This window comes from Triticum urartu, chromosome 7A (genome assembly GCF_056163025.1).
Source record: "Triticum urartu cultivar PI428250 chromosome 7A, HENAU_Tu73, whole genome shotgun sequence".
NCBI lineage: Eukaryota > Viridiplantae > Streptophyta > Magnoliopsida > Poales > Poaceae > Triticum > Triticum urartu.
In genome coordinates this window covers 312,223,248-312,240,666 of record NC_141879.1, presented here as the reverse complement: position 1 = coordinate 312,240,666, position 17,419 = coordinate 312,223,248, and the positions used below count along the sequence as shown (strand labels likewise).

The 17,419-nt window shown below is 45.2% G+C and overlaps 1 long non-coding RNA gene across 1 annotated transcript; it reads left to right on the top strand.

Annotated features, from left to right (window-relative positions):
- Positions 1 to 3,247: 3,247 nt before the first annotated feature.
- Positions 3,248 to 17,131, top strand: LOC147959435 (uncharacterized). The gene is made up of 3 exons (XR_015609893.1): positions 3,248 to 4,743; positions 4,852 to 4,931; positions 16,844 to 17,131. It is a non-coding gene; the product is annotated as an uncharacterized LOC147959435 (long non-coding RNA).
- Positions 17,132 to 17,419: the final 288 nt, after the last annotated feature.

Below are 17,419 nucleotides of genomic sequence, written 5' to 3'. Positions count from 1 at the left end.
GACCGTAATACCAGAGTTTCTGCGAGATTTGTGTGCTTAGGTGTGCATGCATATTATTGTGTGAGTAGCAGTAATATGTGATGATTGCTTGATTAATTATATTAGTAGTATGCTTGTGTGCTTTTGTTTCTTTCTTTGGGCCTTCGGTGTTACAAAATTTCCCCTATTAAAGTTGCTCGTCAGTCGACACCGGACCCGAAGAGTCAGCAAGAAGTGCATATATTTGGAAACTCGGCTAAATGGAGTTGTCAGCAGACTGCAGTGAAATTGGGAATAGCTCATCTGAATACAAAAGAAATCCTGGATGGACCGTCAGTATAAAGTTTGCATTAACATGCACTCCTCACAACAATACGGAATTCTCAGCCGACAGCATTCAGATTGGGGGATATCCGATCATGTTAGTGAGTGTTAAGTCTCACTCAGCATGCACTCCTTATAGCAGAAATGATCAAATCGGCAACGAGATAAATTGTGTGCAAGGTTGACAGAATATTATCAGAGGTATGGTTCAGATACAAGTTTAATTTTTTTGTTGAGGATGATTTTGGAACCCGATGTACCTGGAAGCAAGCCAAAAATATGGCATGTCCTCATAAAAGGAGGATAGTCCTGCAAAACCCTGTTTCATGCAAGAAATCAAGAACAAAATTTTTAAGATGGTTATACATGTGGAAATCGGTCCGCATATCACAATAAAAAGGTTTTGGTATAAGTAACTCAATCTTCCTTCGCAAGATACCCGAAAAGCTTCCAAGGCAAGATTCATCTATCTTACTCAGTACGATACATGGATGATTTCCCGTACAAGGTACTCTGCCTTCTTAAGTAGGCAACCAGAAAAGTTTCCGGCATAAGGTACTGAGTCTTTCCCCAGCAAAGTCTTTAAGGGGTAAGCTTCTGAAGCACGATACCCAGTCTTCTTCAGCAAGCTGTCTAATGAAAGTTTCGAGCACAAGCCATCCAATCTTCCTCAGTAAGACATTGGTACAAGATAGCACATTGTGAATTGACAGCATATGGCAGTGAATCCCAAGAATCAGATCCGCAATATTTTGGTCAGAAGGAAGAATCAGTCAGAATACACGTCTTTCTCGGGAATCAAATTCTCATATATATGCGGTGAGCATACCACCAAGATCTTAGAAGTCACTCGAATGAGGATCTGACAACCACGTGAGGATGGTTAAGAGAAGAAAGCCAGTATACACAGCAGTGTGACAAAGGATTACGAGGATTGACGACATCAATGAGCTCAATGTTCGGATGATCATTTTCCCGCGGTCAGGACTTGAGTGGTGTTGAACCTGCAATTTAATGGGGTACCCTGTCAGAAAAATGAGGATAAGCTGCAATTGCCGAAAAATTGCACCGACAGTACCTATGGTGATACGAAGAAGCAATATGACCTAGCTCTTTCAGCCAATGATCCAGCCCAAGAAAACAATAATGAAGGAGCAAGACCAGTGATGTGGATATGAAAATTGTTGCAAGACCCGCCTGGTGCAGAACCACCGTCAGTCAAGTCTGCAGATATTATCATACAAGTCAAACTCTTATGCTAGCCACGACAGGCGACAATCAAATATTTGGTATGGATCCGATACTCAAGACAGTGGAACCAGTTAAGATGATTCAGAAACTTCCGCGATAAGCCAGAATCTGTCAGGAAAGCGATTATGACCCAACTCACTGTTCGGAACCCGAAGCACCTGCATTTGATGGAGAAACCCAATGAAAGGAGTTAGAGCTTGGGTGTCCACTAGAAAAATCTGATCACCACTTCATGAAAGATTGTCAGTGCCGGATGACACACCCAGCGGAAATCACTCTTGGAATTGTGAGACCGACAGATATTTCAGTCGTGAGAATCCATCACAGTCAGTTAAGTCAGCAGATCTAAAAAGAAATTGGAGCCTGTATAAGCATGAACAAGCAAGGTAAGATCTGTCAGAATATGGATATATTTAAGCAAACCACTCCAGGGCCAGTCAGATAAAAATTTAGTGGGAACAAAAATAAGAAAAAGGATACCCGAGTTGGAAACGGTTTCCTTAAGTCAGTATCTTCATACATGTTCCCTGAGCAACCAAATCTCGAGGACGAGATTTCTTTAAGGGGGTAAGGTTTGTGATAGCCTGATTTTTGGCCCTTTCTTTTTCTTTTGTTTTTCTGAGGTTTTTGTTTGAGTTTTCTTTTTCCGTGGCTTTATGGTTTGGAAAGTGAAGAAGATGCCTTCTTCTTTGCTTCCAGAGTGGCTTGTCATACCCAAATCCTTCCCTAGACCCTGTCATTTTCATCCTAGCCCAAATCCCAATATTCTTTTCCTTGAGAATATTCCTTTTCTATTAAAGGAATAACCCAAATTGCCCTAGGTTGTGAAGTAACCTTAATTTCCATCACTCCTAAAATTACCAAATAATTCTCATAAATTGTTTGGGTAATATCTTTCTCAAATATGGCAAAATATTTCATTTGTCATGTTTATCATCATGCTCAAATAATTCATTTCCTATTCTGCCCTAAATGGCAGAATGTGAAGCAAGTGTCATTTATCTTTTCCCAATTGACCTCAAACTCATGGGAAACCTTTTCCTGTCCATATCATTGCCACATGCCAAAGTGCAACCACATTTTCCTAGTAATCATTTAATTATGATTTTCCAAAGTTCCCGTCTGAGGGAACTGGTTGTAAAGAAAGCACAAGCTAGGCATATCCAAATGAGTTGCCATTTTGCATGATCTCTCATATCATCATATCATAGCCCTCCACCAAAGAATAGCTCATGTCATGCCTCCATGTGAGCTCACCTTCAATTCTTTGATTCTACCCAAAATTTCAGATTGTGAAGCAAGTATATTTTATCTTGCTCCATTATGGCTGCTAATTTTTCCAGGCCTTCTTTTACCCATATAACTTACCTCCACCCATTTTGGGCATGTTTCATCAAGCCATTTATCCTCTAGAATTTTTGCAAGTTTTTGGTCAGTGAAAATGTTTGTGAAGGAAGTACCATTTTTGTTTATCCAATTGGTATCAAACCTTTTGCAGCATCTTCATATGGCCAAATAAGCCTGCCTTGCCAAAGTTCAGCTCAAGTGGCTTCTCCATTTGAGAGCATCATCATGATCTTCATTCTGGACCAGATTTGGCAGTTGCAAAGCAACTCCATTAATCCTTTATCCAAATCCTCTCCAAGTTACCAGGATGTAAGTCCTTCTTACCCTGAATCTACCAGACAACTCCATTTGACCCAATCCCTCTCCTGTGGATCAGCAGTACACGATCAAGTTTACTGCAGCAAACTTCAGACCTCATTTACCTTTTAACCAGGGTAGTTTTCATCGATCTACCACCTCATTTACCACTTAACCAGGAGAGACTTACCCCTAGACAACAATTTACAACCCATTTCTACAACTACATGCCGTTGCACATGGTGACCACGACAATGGCGTGTCTGTGCACGCGCTCTGTGTGCAGTGCGCGCGTCCAGTGGCTGATTGTGCTGGACCCCTTCCTCCTCTCGGCGTCTTCGAGCTCGTGAACCCGTCCAACAGCTGGCCCGCGTCGTCGCCGTCCTCCTGGACCTCTCTCCCCCTCCGTCAGCGCTCGTCGCCGCGCGCCCACGGGCGAGCTGTAGCCGACCGAGGCTTTAATGGCGTTCGGCTCCTTCTCCTCTTGTTCTCGAGCTCGCTCTCGTCTCCCTGATCCCTGCATCAATAGCTCGTCGCCTTCCCCGAGCCCATGCGCGAGCACACGCGTCCGCGGCGCCGGCCGCGTGTCCACGGCGACGCCAGCGCAGCACGTCCTCGCCCCGCCTATGTATAGGCCTCCCCCGAGCTGTTCGAGCACACCACTGGCTTCCCCGCACTCCCAGCTCTCTCCCCAGCCTCTCGTTCGAGCTCGAGGAGCTCCCTGTGCCCTCCATGGCCGCCATGGCCGCCTCGGGTCTCATCTCGAATTGGCTCGATGCCGGCTCTCCCCCTCCTTTCTGTAGCCACCAGAGGCCTCCCCACTACCCACCTAGCCTCCCCATCCCCTCGCCTAGTCGCCGTAGTAGGCGTGGTCGCGCTTCCCCAGGATCGGCCGCCGCCCGGTTCTCTGTTGCCGCGGCCACCTCGCGCTCTAGCCCTCCCCGGCGCTATCCAACCCTATCTATGGATGCGCCGCTCCTCCCTGAGCACGGCCGTGTGCAGAACTCCGCGAGAGGTGGCCGGAGCCGCCGGAACCATCGTTGGAGCCCCGCCTCTGTCCTCTGCTGTGGCGGGTGCCACGGCCCTTCCCCGCGATCCCTGCTGGTCCCCTCGGGTGCGGCGCCCTGCGGCGAGCCCTCTGGTGGTCCGAGCTCCGCCGGAGCTGGCCGGAGTTGGCCGGGCCGGCGCCAGCCCCGCTGCTGCCTCGCCCCTCCTCTGTTCTGCGGGCGTGCGTCGGGGAGGAAGAAGGAGCCAGGAGGAGAGGGAGTGGATAAGGCGGGCCCCGCGCGTCAGCCGCACACCCGTTGACCCAGGCAGGCGCTGACATGGATTAGTGGAAACGTATTCCAAAGAATACGTTTTCACTAGCTGAAAGCGTAAGCTACTGCGGTGCTGGGCGGAAATGTGTTCTCACTGCACCGAAAGCGTATTTCCTCGAGTGCGCGTTCTATTTTTCCGGTTAAGGGCCTGTTTGTGAAGATTTTCTTACAGATGGGTCCCTGGCGGAAAAACATCTATAACTTTTTCACCACAACTCCAAATGAGGTGAATCCAAAGCCCACTTCTTCGTTTCGCCGAGCCCGTTCTATTGGTTTCATTTTCACTATGGTATGACACTGTGAAAATGACCTTTTTGCCCTTGCATGTAAACAGCCCCTCCGAGAGAGAACTGTTTCCGGCAAATCTTTCCGCGGCTTCACCGCACTTCTTCCCTATGCCTTCTTCACCCCCAGGCAAGCCACAATACCCACTTGCATTATAGTCATGCAGTAGCCATGGTTTTCAACTTGAATATTTATTAAATGATTGCTTGTTTAAAATATGGTTATCGATGTTTCGGAAATGCTTCTGGGATTGTGCTTACTTGTTTGCTATGTTGTTATGCACCTGGTTATCATGCCCTGCTATTTGTTAGTATTACTTTCATATTGCCATGCTTGATAGTAGTACATGTTGGGTTGGTCATGCTCTTCGGTGCATGACTAACGTCGGTTACCGAGTACTGTTAATAGGCATTGTTCCGTTGCTGTTAGTTGGTTAAGGTGTTACTCGGTGATGTTATTGATAAGTTCTTGCATGTTATTTATGGTTAATGCTAGTGGTCATGTTATGTTATACTATGAGTAGTGTTGCACTTGTAATATTTATGCTCGTCATTATGCCATGTTCAATTTTAGATTATTTCATAGTTGATATGATGGACAGTTGTGTTGCATCCTGTGCTTATGTTGATATCATGCTCATGCTTTGTAAACGCATCATGTTATTCTATCATGGCTCAGCATATTGCGTTCAAGTTTAATCGGATTTAATTGAACTTGAACAACTGTTGGCTGAGTCATGGTGCCGCCAGATCGACACTGACCAGTGCAACCACGCTTACCGTATGGGTAAGGTCCTAACTGGGTCTATTGTCATGCATCTCGTCGGTGCCTCCAACTAGGGAAGGTTATGGGCGTGCGTACCCTGGCCCGGTAAGCAGACATAACCTTGTGTGCCCGTTGTTTTTATGGATCCAGTCCCCGTGAGGGAGTTTTTCCCATGAGGGAGTTTTCCCTGTGAGGGAGTTTGACCACGACGGTGGTCGGGGTGTCTTTGGTAGACATGGGGCCACCCAGGACTAATCCAGTTGGGAGTGGGTCAGAGTGGCCGGGAGAGTGTCATGACAATAGATCGGTTTTGTCGGAACGCCGTTGGTCCACCCGAATGGGAGTGCGAGGCCATGGGTTCCGTGGTGTGGGTACAGTGTGCTAACCTCTGCAGAGTGTATATTAATCTATCGATAGCCGCGCCCATGGATAAGGGCCCAGTTCGTGTCGATCCCACCATGAGTCAACATTATTAATAATAACTTGATTAATAACAACCCCGGTTCGAAGATGAGATAAGTTGGTTGTGATCGTCGTAAGGATCACGAGCCAAATATTGGTCGTGGTTGTGATCGCCGTAAGGATCACGGGCCAAATATTGGTCGTGGTTGTGATCACCGTAAGGATCACGGTTTGAGACCAAGTGTTGGTCGTGGTTGTGATCGCCGGAAGGATCACGGTGGTATCGAGGATACCGAGTTGTTGGATATTCGTGATGTTGTGCGAGAATCATGGGTAAAGATCAAGCTCCTTGTGGTCATTTAATGATTACGACGGTATTGTTTATACCTAGCTTGATTTGATCCTGAGATGATCGTGTGATGTCCGAGGTTGGTAAGTGCTGCGTGTGATGGTTACGAGATAACCCGAGCAGAATAATTGGTGCATGTAGTGTTATCATGTTGCATGCTAGTATCATCAGATTCATATGTTCATGCTATGCTCATATTGTTCTAGCGGTATCATGTTCATGTTGCCTTTGGATTCTTAGTGGATATTATGATTATTTTCATGATGGTAGCTGGTATTATTTTGGGAGTACTACTTTGGATGTCATGTTGTTTTTAGGATCGAAAGTATGTCTAGAGGGGGGGGGGGTGATTAGACTACTTGACCAAATAAAAACTTAACCTTTTCCCAATTTTAGTTCTTGGCAGATTTTAGCAATTGTAGGACAAGTCAAGCAATCATCACATAATTCAAGCAAGCATGCAAAGAGTATATTGGCAGCAGAAAGTAAAGCATGCAACTTGCAAGAATGTAAAGGGAAGGGTTTGGAGAATTCAAACGCAATTGGAGACACGGATGTTTTTCCCGTGGTTCGGATAGGTGGTGCTATCCTACATCCACGTTGATGGAGACTTCAACCCACAAAGGGTAACGGTTGCGCGAGTCCACAAAGGGCTCCACCCATAAAGGGTAACGGTTGCGCGAGTCCACAAAGGGCTCCACCCACGAAGGGTCCACGAAGAAGCAACCACCCACAAAGGGTCCACGAAGAAGCAACCTTGTCTATCCCACCATGGCCATCGCCCACACAGGACTTGCCTCACTAGCGGTAGATCTTCACGAAGTAGGCGATCTCCTTGCCCTTACAAACTCCTTGGTTCAACTCCACAATCTTGTCGGAGGCTCCCAAGTGACACCTAGCCAATCTAGGAGACACCACTCTCCAAGAAGTAACAAATGGTGTGTAGGTAATGAACTCCTTGCTCTTGTGCTTCAAATGATAGTCTCCCCAACACTCAACTCTCTCTCATAGGATTTGGATTTCGTGGAAAGAAGATTTGAGTGGAAAGCAACTTGGGGAAGGCTAGAGATCAAGATTCATATGGTAGGAATGGAATATCTTGGTCTCAACACATGAGTAGGTGGTTCTCTCTCAGAACATATGAGTTGGAATTGTGTGTGTGTTCTGATGGCTCTCTCCACGAATGAAGAGGAGGTGGAGGGGTATATATAGCCTCCACACAAAATCCAACCGTTACACACAGTTTTCCAATCTCGGTGGGACCGAATCAGCAAACTCGGTCGGACCGAAAATGTAAACCTAGTGACCGTTAGAGATTTTCGGTGGGACTGACATGCAACTCGGTAGGACCGATATGGTTAGGGTTTGGGCATAACGTAATCTCGGTGAGACCGATTACACAAACTCGGTGAGACCAATTTTGGTAATTAGCTAACCAGAGAGTTGGTCAGGCAAACTCGGTGGGACCGATTTGCTCTTTCGGTGAGACCGAAAAGTTACAAAAAGGAAACACTGAATTTACATTGCAATCTCGGTGGGACTGATTCGCTCTTTCGGTGAGACCGAAAAGTTACGAAAGGGAAACAGAGAGTTTGCAATCCCATCTCGGTGAGACCGAGATCCCTATCGGTAGAACCGAATTGCTAGGGTTTGGCAGTGGCTTATGACAAGTGAAACTCGGTGGCGCCGGATAGAAAGAATCGGTAGGACCGAGTTTGGCTTAGGGTTTAGGTCATAAGTGGATATGGGAAAGTAGTTGAGGGTTTTGGAGCATATCACTAAGCACATGAAGCAAGAGGCTCATTAAGCAACACCTCATCCCTCCTTGATAGTATTGGCTTTTCCTAAAGACTCAATGTGATCTTGGATCACTAAAATATAAAATGAAGAGTCTTGAGCTTTTGAGCTTGAGCCAATCCTTTGTCCTTAGCATTTTGAGGGTTCCACTTTCACATCCATGCCATGCCAATCATTGAGCTTTCCTGAAATAATCATCTTGGAATAGCATTAGCTCAATGAGCTATATGTTGTTATGAATTACCAAAACCACCTAGGGATAGTTGCACTTTCAATCTCCCCCTTTTTGGCAATTGATGACAACATATAGATCAAAGCTTCGACAAATGATAATAAGCATGAAATATGTCGTCGCTTTGAGAAGTATGTGACAAGTAAGAGCTCCCCCTAAATTTGTGCATATTTAAAATTTGCTTTGGACTGCAAATGCACAAGGAGTTAGAGTCATGGGTTACTCTTCCATGTCACATACATCTTGGTGGAGCGCTTAAAATGATAAGAATGAAATACATGCACTCATCACCAAGAATAGTGAATGATCACATAAGATAGATAGGATAATAACATTAATCAAACATTAAGTGTAGCTTATGATCAAACACATGATCATCAATGTCTCACAAGCAATAACATAGTATCTCAAGCACTCAAAAGCAAACAAAGTTCGAAAAAATCACCAAATAAAGCAAGAGAGAAAAAAAACAACACTCTCTCTCTCGAAGCCTATGATCTATACATTTTTCTCCCCCTTTGGCAACAAGTTACCAAAAAGTTCCTACCAAATGCATAGTGCTAAGTTGACACTCAGGCTTGATCTTCTGGTGGTGGTGGAGTCCGGATCACTCCAAGGATGAAGGCTTCTGTAGACGCTGAAGTAGACGCTGGAGTTGGAGCTGAAGTAGATGCTGGACCTAGTGGAACTGAGGCTATAGCTGGCGCTGAAGTGGTGGCTCTGGTGTCAGCAACTGGCACGGCAGACGACCTCGGACCTCGTGGCACTCTGGCAAAGGCATCAGTTGTAGTCCTACCTCTCCTCTCCTGCATGTCATCTTGGAGCTGCTCCACTGCAGTCTGAATCTCTGTCACCTTGACATCCAAGTCATAGAACTTTTGTTCCATGATTCTCTCTAGGCTTGCCTGGTTCTGAGTTAGGGTGGCTAGTCCTTTCTTAATCCACAGGGTGGATGCAATTAAGTAACCAAGCTGCTCTTGTTTAGTTTTCAAGAAATACTCAGATGCCTCCTCTTGAGTTGGCATCTTGGCAGCTTTCTCCTTCCTTGCCTTCTCCTTCTTTGCTTGTGCTTGGGCAGACGATGGTTCATTTTCAGTCATCACAACTTGATTGTCCTCAAAATCTGGACGGATGGGCAGGTGTTCCTTGTCCAACAAGTATATGCCCGTGCCCATCTTGGAGTTAATGAGCTCCTGAATTTGTGGGGCATATCCACAACTCCTCTTCTGGTCTGCTGCAGTCCTCTTGATTGTTTCTACTATGAGGCTCATGACCTTGAATTTCTGAGGCACATCAAATACATGAAGCAAATTGATTGCATGGCCTCTGATCATCTTGTGATCTCCAGACTTGGGCAAGAGAGTGTGCCTCAATATCCAATTTATAGTTGGCAGCCCTGACAGAAGATAATGCACAGACCCAAACTTGAAAGTATCAAGAGCTTCATTGGGAATTTCCTTGTACATGTTGGACATTGAGTTGTGGTCCATCTTCTTCTTGGCATAAATGTCCAAGTCATCTGCTTGCTCCTCTGGGGCATTGATCAACTTTGCCCATTCCTCAATAGTTGATTGGTACCTCATACCCTCAGACATCCATGTGATCCTCCCATCTGGATAAAAATGTGCTGTGGAGTAGAACTGCATTATAAGCTCCTCATTCCACTTTGTGAGCTTCTGCCCAACAAAGTCAGCTACTCCACAAGCTATGAAGCTGTCATACACTCCAGGGTAGTGTTCCTCATTTTCCTTCATGTAGGTCCAGTCGACCCATCTCATGTCACAAACAATTGGCTTCTTATCCAACAAAACTGTCTCATAGAAATCTTGCTGTTCCTTGGTGTGAAATCTGTAATCCACAGCAGTCCTTCTCCTTGAAGCATACGGATCTGCTTCTCTCCACTTCCTGAGCCCTGAGTCTCTCCTGAGCTTCATATCCTCAGCCACAGGATGAGCATCATTGTGGTCTGGGATCTTGGGCTTGAGTTTTCTGAGAACTTGCTCTTCATCCTCTTCGTCAGCAGCTTCAGGCACTGGGGCCTTGTTCTTCTCAGCAGCAGGTATGCTCCTTGTATTTCTCTTTGGTGCTGTCTTGACCTTTGATGTAGCCTTGGGCTTAGATGCAGTAGCCCCTGATTTGATAGCATCACCCATTAGCTTGGGTGCCTTAGGTGCTGGTGCAGCAACCTCTTCTTCCTCTTCCTCTTCCATAATGGAAGCCTTTCCAAGCACTTTGGCTACGATCTTCTTGACCCTTTCCTTCCTCTTCTTGCCTTCAGCAGCAACTGGCTCTTTGGGTGCAGGCTTTTCAGTTAAAGCTCTAGCCTTTGACATAGGCTGCCTGCCTGCTGGCCTTTTGATCTTTAAGCCTGGCTTTGTGCCCTGTGCTGGCTCAACTCTCTTTGATGTGGCCTCTTCCTCTGCCACATAATCTTCATCTTCAGAATCTGAAGTTCTCTTCTTCGTCTGTCTAGTAGCAGCTTTTGGCAGATTGCTTGGGGTACTCCTGCTGCCATCATCTGAAGAACTTGAGGGACTAGTGCCCTCACTCATCTGCACTTGCTCTTCTGACATGTTCTGGCTATCACTTTGGTCTGACATGATGAACAAGCTGACTGCTGACCCTGTGAACAGTTTATAGATGAGGTAGAATAGATGAGCATCACAAAATGCAGAGATTTTTGCAAAAGAATGATCCAAAACCTTAGTTTTAGTTTCCCACTGAAATCATCTCGGATCTACCGATTTTTAAACTCGGTGATACCGAAGCAGTTTTGGAACCTAAATTAGTGAACTCGGTCAGACCGAGTCACAGTTCGGTGGCACCGAGACTGCTAGGGTTTCATAGAGTTCCAAAATCGGTCACACCGATAAGTAATTCTCGGTCAGACCGAGTCTCACTTGTGCAATGGCATAAGCCAAATCGGTGGGACCGAGTTTTTCAACTCGGTGGGTCCGAGATGGTTTCGGCGGAAACCTAACCCTAAAATTTTCGAATCAAAACTAATCTACGAACGCATTGACTGGATAGGAGTGTTTCAATCATGGCAAGAGTCATGATGATCACAATGTGCTAAGAATTGGATTGGGGAATAGCACAAAGATCGAGTCCATACCCTAGTTCGGCGGAGACTCGCTACGGCGGCAACGGTGGGGTAGAATTCCCGTTGACGGTGACGGAGACCAGTGACTGGAGGCGGCTGGCGGCGAGGAGACAATCCGGAGACCACGTTGGCAGAGCAGGCTATCGCGCGGGCGAAGGGGTTCGGAGAAATTTCCAAATTTTTGCCCGTGACTATATATAGCCCGACCCTGTCGGTGTGACCGAGTGGAACAACTCGGTGGCACCGAGATTCATAACTGCAAGCAGTTACTGAAACTCGGTGTGACCGAAATGTTCAAATCGGTTGCACCGAGATCGAAAACCTAGATCAACTTAGTGATCTCGGTAGGACCGAAAGTGGGGTATCGGTCAGACCGAGAATCATAAAGAGGTTTTGGAAGTTTAAGTCTATGACGAATCGGGGACTCCGAGCGCTCCTCACACAGAGTGGTTCGAATCTGACTTGATCAAATTTTGTGATGCAGCATGAATAGAGTTTGAGACGAGAAAAGCATAGATAGCTAGAGGAGGTTCTTAGGCACTCTTGTCCATCCACTTGGCAAAAGGAAACAAAACCAAACAATCAAAACAACAAGTGGATGTCCTCGAATGAGTGAAATGTGCAACCAGCATGCTCACACAATAAGATGGCAAATGAAATATGTGACAAGGCATGCACAACCAATTCTAGCATCTATCAAGCAATTTGCGATGACTAGGTCATCTATATATGAGTATATTGACTTAGGAGTCAAGTGAGAACACTTGATCATAGGTCATACTCATCGTTTAAGCTCAAGTGGGGTTACCACTTTTACATAAAGCATTGTTGTGTTCACATCTTTAGAGTTGCTTTAGCTCAAGTCTTAGAGTAAAGCTCCCCCTAGATGTGATATCCCCCCTTAGAGGGATGAACTAACCTCGGGTTTTGTCGATGATGACTTCATGTAGATGTTAAAGATGTGGATGCTCAATGTTGATGTAGATCACTTGGAGCTATCCATTTGAGTGAATTGCACTTTCAATACCTACATGGGTTAGTCCCACAAGGAACAAACAAGGATATCCATAGACATAGAGTGATGCACACACAAGATGATGTCCATGAAAACTTTTAGGTTACCTTGTCCCTTGTCTTACCAACAAGAGGGTTTGTAACTCCTTGAACTAGTGCAAGATGTGGAAGTTGATTGCACTTGTTCTTGCCAAAATGATAAGAGTGAAGTATGTTGGTGGAGTCACCCTCAAGAACTCTCTAGTTCTTCTTCTTTTGGATCCACACCATCTTGATGGGAATCCTTGGAGTTGTAGTCGTACTTGATGAAGTGGAACTTGAAGTAGTCTTGGGAATCCACTTGACTAAGGTCTTAGGAGCTTCTTCAAATGCGTCAATTTCCTCTTAAAGCTTGTCCTTGCCTTTTTGCTTGTAGTCTTGTGGTGGAAGATCATCTTGAGCTTGTGTCCCCTTGAAAGAAGTATCATACTTCTCTTGTTGAGGAACAAACTTTGCCTTGGGGTATTGATCTTCTTCCCACTCAACTCCATTGGCATTGAACTTTCGTTCAAAACCAACACCTTGATTCTTCCGGTGCATTCCTTGCTTGCGCACAATTTCCTCGAATTGCTTACTCCCGGCAAGGCTTTTGTGCACTCCTTTCTCTATAATTCCCTTCAATAAGCTATTTTCTTGCTCAAGTGTAACTTGGCTAAGAGAATCATTAGTGGAATCAAGAGAACTACTAGAAGCAACAATATTGGATTTAGCATGATCATTGTTACTACTAGAGGAAGAATCTTTCTTGTTCTTGTTATTAGACTTGACTTGAGGCATGTAAGTGGATAAGAGTAAACGCTTGGCAATGTAAGAAGAACTTTTCTTGCGAAGATCATCATTGATTGCTTTTAAGAACTCATGCTCTTGCTCAAGATTGAGCTTTTCAAAGCGTAATTTCTCATGAGCTCTTAAAAGTTCTCGATGATCTTCGAAGATAGTTTCATGACCTAACTTAAGAGTGTTTAGTTCTTTAGTTAGAGCCTCAATCTTCTCCTTATCATTGTCATTCGTTTTATCTTGATTAGCATGATTACTTGACGTTTCATCATAGTATTCATCACTAGAGTTGTCAACAAGCAAATCATCACCTAACAAGTCATCTTCATCACTATTGAAATCAACATACTCGGGGTGTGTTACCTTAGGACCTTTGGCCATGAAGCATCTTCCAATTCCTTCATTTGGTGAGTCAAATATGTCGTAGGAGTTGGTTGACACAAGTGCTAGACCGACAACACCTTCATCTTGAGTATCTTCGGAGTCGGAGTGATAACTTCTCTCGGAGTGGCTGTCGAAGTCGGAGCCGGATACCCATTCACCAACATGAGCTTGATGTCTTCGTCTTGTGTAGCTCCTTGATGATTTTTCCTTCCTTTCCGAATCCTTGCTTCTCCGTGAGTATCTTCGTTCATAACGATCATCTCTACTCCTTCTCTCTCTTGGTGGTGATTCTTTGCTTCTTCTTTTTGGAGAATCTTCTCTTCTCTTGTAGGGAGCCGTACACTCATTGGAATAGTGTCCGGGTCTTCCACAACTATAGCAGTTTCGCTCTCGACTAGAAGATCTTTTGTCATTGTAGGACCTTGACTTGAAGCTTCTATCTTTGCTTCTACTCTTGTAGAACTTGTTGAAGTTCTTCACCATTAAGCTCAATTCTTCATTGGAGTTTTGTTTCTCACTTGATGATGTAGGGGCTTCACATGAGGCTTTGTAGGCACCACTTGATTTGTTGTGAAGTTCCTCTTTATCCTTAAGTGACATCTCATGAGCAACAATTCTTCCAATCACCTCCGTTGGCTTGAGATCTTTGTAATTGGGCATCATTTGGATCAATGTGCACCCATCCAAGGCTCTTAGAATCTTCTTGATGATGAATCTATCGGTCATCTCTTCACTTCCTAAGCCGGCAATCTCGTTTGTGATGAGAGCAAGCCTAGAGTACATTTCAGCGACACCTTCACCATCCTTCATTTTGAACTTGTCAAGTTGACTTTGAAGCACATCCAACTTGGATTCCTTGACGGAGTCAGTACCTTCGTGCATATCAATCAAAGTGTCCCAAATTTCCTTTGCATTCTCAAGACGGCTGATTTTGTTGAATTCTTCGGGGCACAATCCGTTGAAGAGAATATCACAAGCTTGAGCATTGTATTGCAACATCTTCAACTCATCCGCGGTAGCTTCACGGTTTGGTTCTTTCCCATCAAAGAAGTCACCTTGTAAACCAACACACACAATAGCCCAAACGGCGGGGTTATGTCCAAGAATATGCATTTTCATTTTATGCTTCCAACTAGCAAAATTAGTACCATCAAAGTAAGGACCTCTACAGTGATAATTTCCCTCGCTAGACGCCATACTCTCCTAGGTTGTGAAACCAAGGCTATGACCACCAAAAGCTATGGGGATCAAAGCAAATGGAGACCAAAGCTCTGATACCACTTGTAGGATCGAAAGTATGTCTAGAGGGGGGTGATTAGACTACTTGACCAAATAAAAACTTAACCTTTTCCCAATTTTAGTTCTTGGCAGATTTTAGCAATTGTAGGACAAGTCAAGCAATCATCACATAATTCAACCAAGCATGCAAAGAGTATATTGGCAGCGGAAAGTAAAGCATGCAACTTGCAAGAATGTAAAGGGAAGGGTTTGGAGAATTCAAACGCAATTGGAGACACGGATGTTTTTCCCGTGGTTCGGATAGGTGGTGCTATCCTACATCCACGTTGATGGAGACTTCAACCCACAAAGGGTAACGGTTGCGCGAGTCCACAAAGGGCTCCACCCACAAAGGGTAACGGTTGCGCGAGTCCACAAAGGGCTCCACCCACGAAGGGTCCACGAAGAAGCAACCACCCACAAAGGGTCCACGAAGAAGCAACCTTGTCTATCCCACCATGGCCATCGCCCACACAGGACTTGCCTCACTAGCGGTAGATCTTCACGAAGTAGGCAATCTCCTTGCCCTTACAAACTCCTTGGTTCAACTCCACAATCTTGTCGGAGGCTCCCAAGTGACACCTAGCCAATCTAGGAGACACCACTCTCCAAGAAGTAACAAATGGTGTGTAGGTAATGAACTCCTTGCTCTTGTGCTTCAAATGATAGTATCCCCAACACTCAACTCTCTCTCATAGGATTTGGATTTCGTGGAAAGAAGATTTGAGTGGAAAGCAACTTGGGGAAGGCTAGAGATCAAGATTCATATGGTAGGAATGGAATATCTTGGTCTCAACACATGAGTAGGTGGTTCTCTCTCAGAACATATGAGTTGGAATTGTGTGTGTGTTCTGATGGCTCTCTCCACGAATGAAGAGGAGGTGGCGGGGTATATATAGCCTCCACACAAAATCCAACCGTTACACACAGTTTTCCAATCTCGGTGGGACCGAATCAGCAAACTCGGTCGGACCGAAAATGTAAACCTAGTGACCGTTAGAGATTTTCGGTGGGACTGACATGCAACTCGGTAGGACCGATATGGTTAGGGTTTGGGCATAACGTAATCTCGGTGAGACCGATTACACAAACTCGGTGAGACCGATTTTGGTAATTAGCTAACCAGAGAGTTGGTCAGGCAAACTCGGTGGGACCGATTTGCTCTTTCAGTGAGACCGAAAAGTTACAAAAAGGAAACATTGAATTTACATTGCAATCTCGGTGGGACCGATTCGCTCTTTCGGTGAGACCGAAAAGTTACGAAAGGGAAACAGAGAGTTTGCAATCCCATCTCGGTGAGACCGAGATCCCTATCGGTAGAACCGAATTGCTAGGGTTTGGCAGTGGCTTATGACAAGTGAAACTCGGTGGCGCCGGATAGAAAGAATCGGTAGGACTGAGTTTGGCTTAGGGTTTAGGTCATAAGTGGATATGGGAAAGTAGTTGAGGGTTTTGGAGCATATCACTAAGCACATGAAGCAAGAGGCTCATTAAGCAACACCTCATCCCTCCTTGATAGTATTGGCTTTTCCTAAAGACTCAATGTGATCTTGGATCACTAAAATATAAAATGAAGAGTCTTGAGCTTTTGAGCTTGAGCCAATCCTTTGTCCTTAGCATTTTGAGGGTTCCACTTTCACATCCATACCATTCCAATCATTGAGCTTTCGTGAAATAATCATCTTGGAATAGCATTAGCTCAATGAGCTATATGTTGTTATGAATTACCAAAACCACCTAGGGATAGTTGCACTTTCATTGTTCATGTCATTTTATTATGAGGATCTCATGTTAATTTCTGCTTAACCTGTAATTTCCATGTTGTTGTTTGTATTGAATGCTTCTGGTTTATTGTGAGCTTGCAAGTACATTCAATGTACTGACCTGGCGTGTCATGCCAGCTTGCAGGTCGTGCCTGGATTGCATGCTTGTTTGCCGTGGATTCTTTGTTTGCGAGCTAGGATAAGTGTTCCAGCCAGAGTCCCTGCGGATTGGAGTTCACCACCGTCGTCGTTGTTCTGCTGCCAGTAGTTTTTCTGCTGCTAGAGTTATTCCGCTGCTTTGAGTTGTTCTGCTACTTGCATAGAGAAACTGAGGATGGCGTAGTGTCGCCGTGCCAATGTTATTCATTGTAATATCAGAGACCTTGTAATCATATTCGTGTAATAATAGAAAGCTGGTTTGTTCTATGCTAAGCAGTGCCGTATTCCAGAAGACTTCTCCTCAATCTCTGGGATGGAATACGGGGCGTTCCGGTTTTCTCTGAGCCGGGGTGCCACACGCTTCATGCACAACCAAGGAGGAAGGTTATAGGTACATAGAGTCACGGGGCAGGTGCTGTGATTGCTGCTCTGCTCCCCAAAAGGATTAATGACATCCGCGCTTAAACCAAACCATACACATTCCTTGCATCACCTGCAAAGTCCTCCCAGTACTTTCTCTCGATTTTCTCCACTGCGGCCCATCAGCATGTGTTC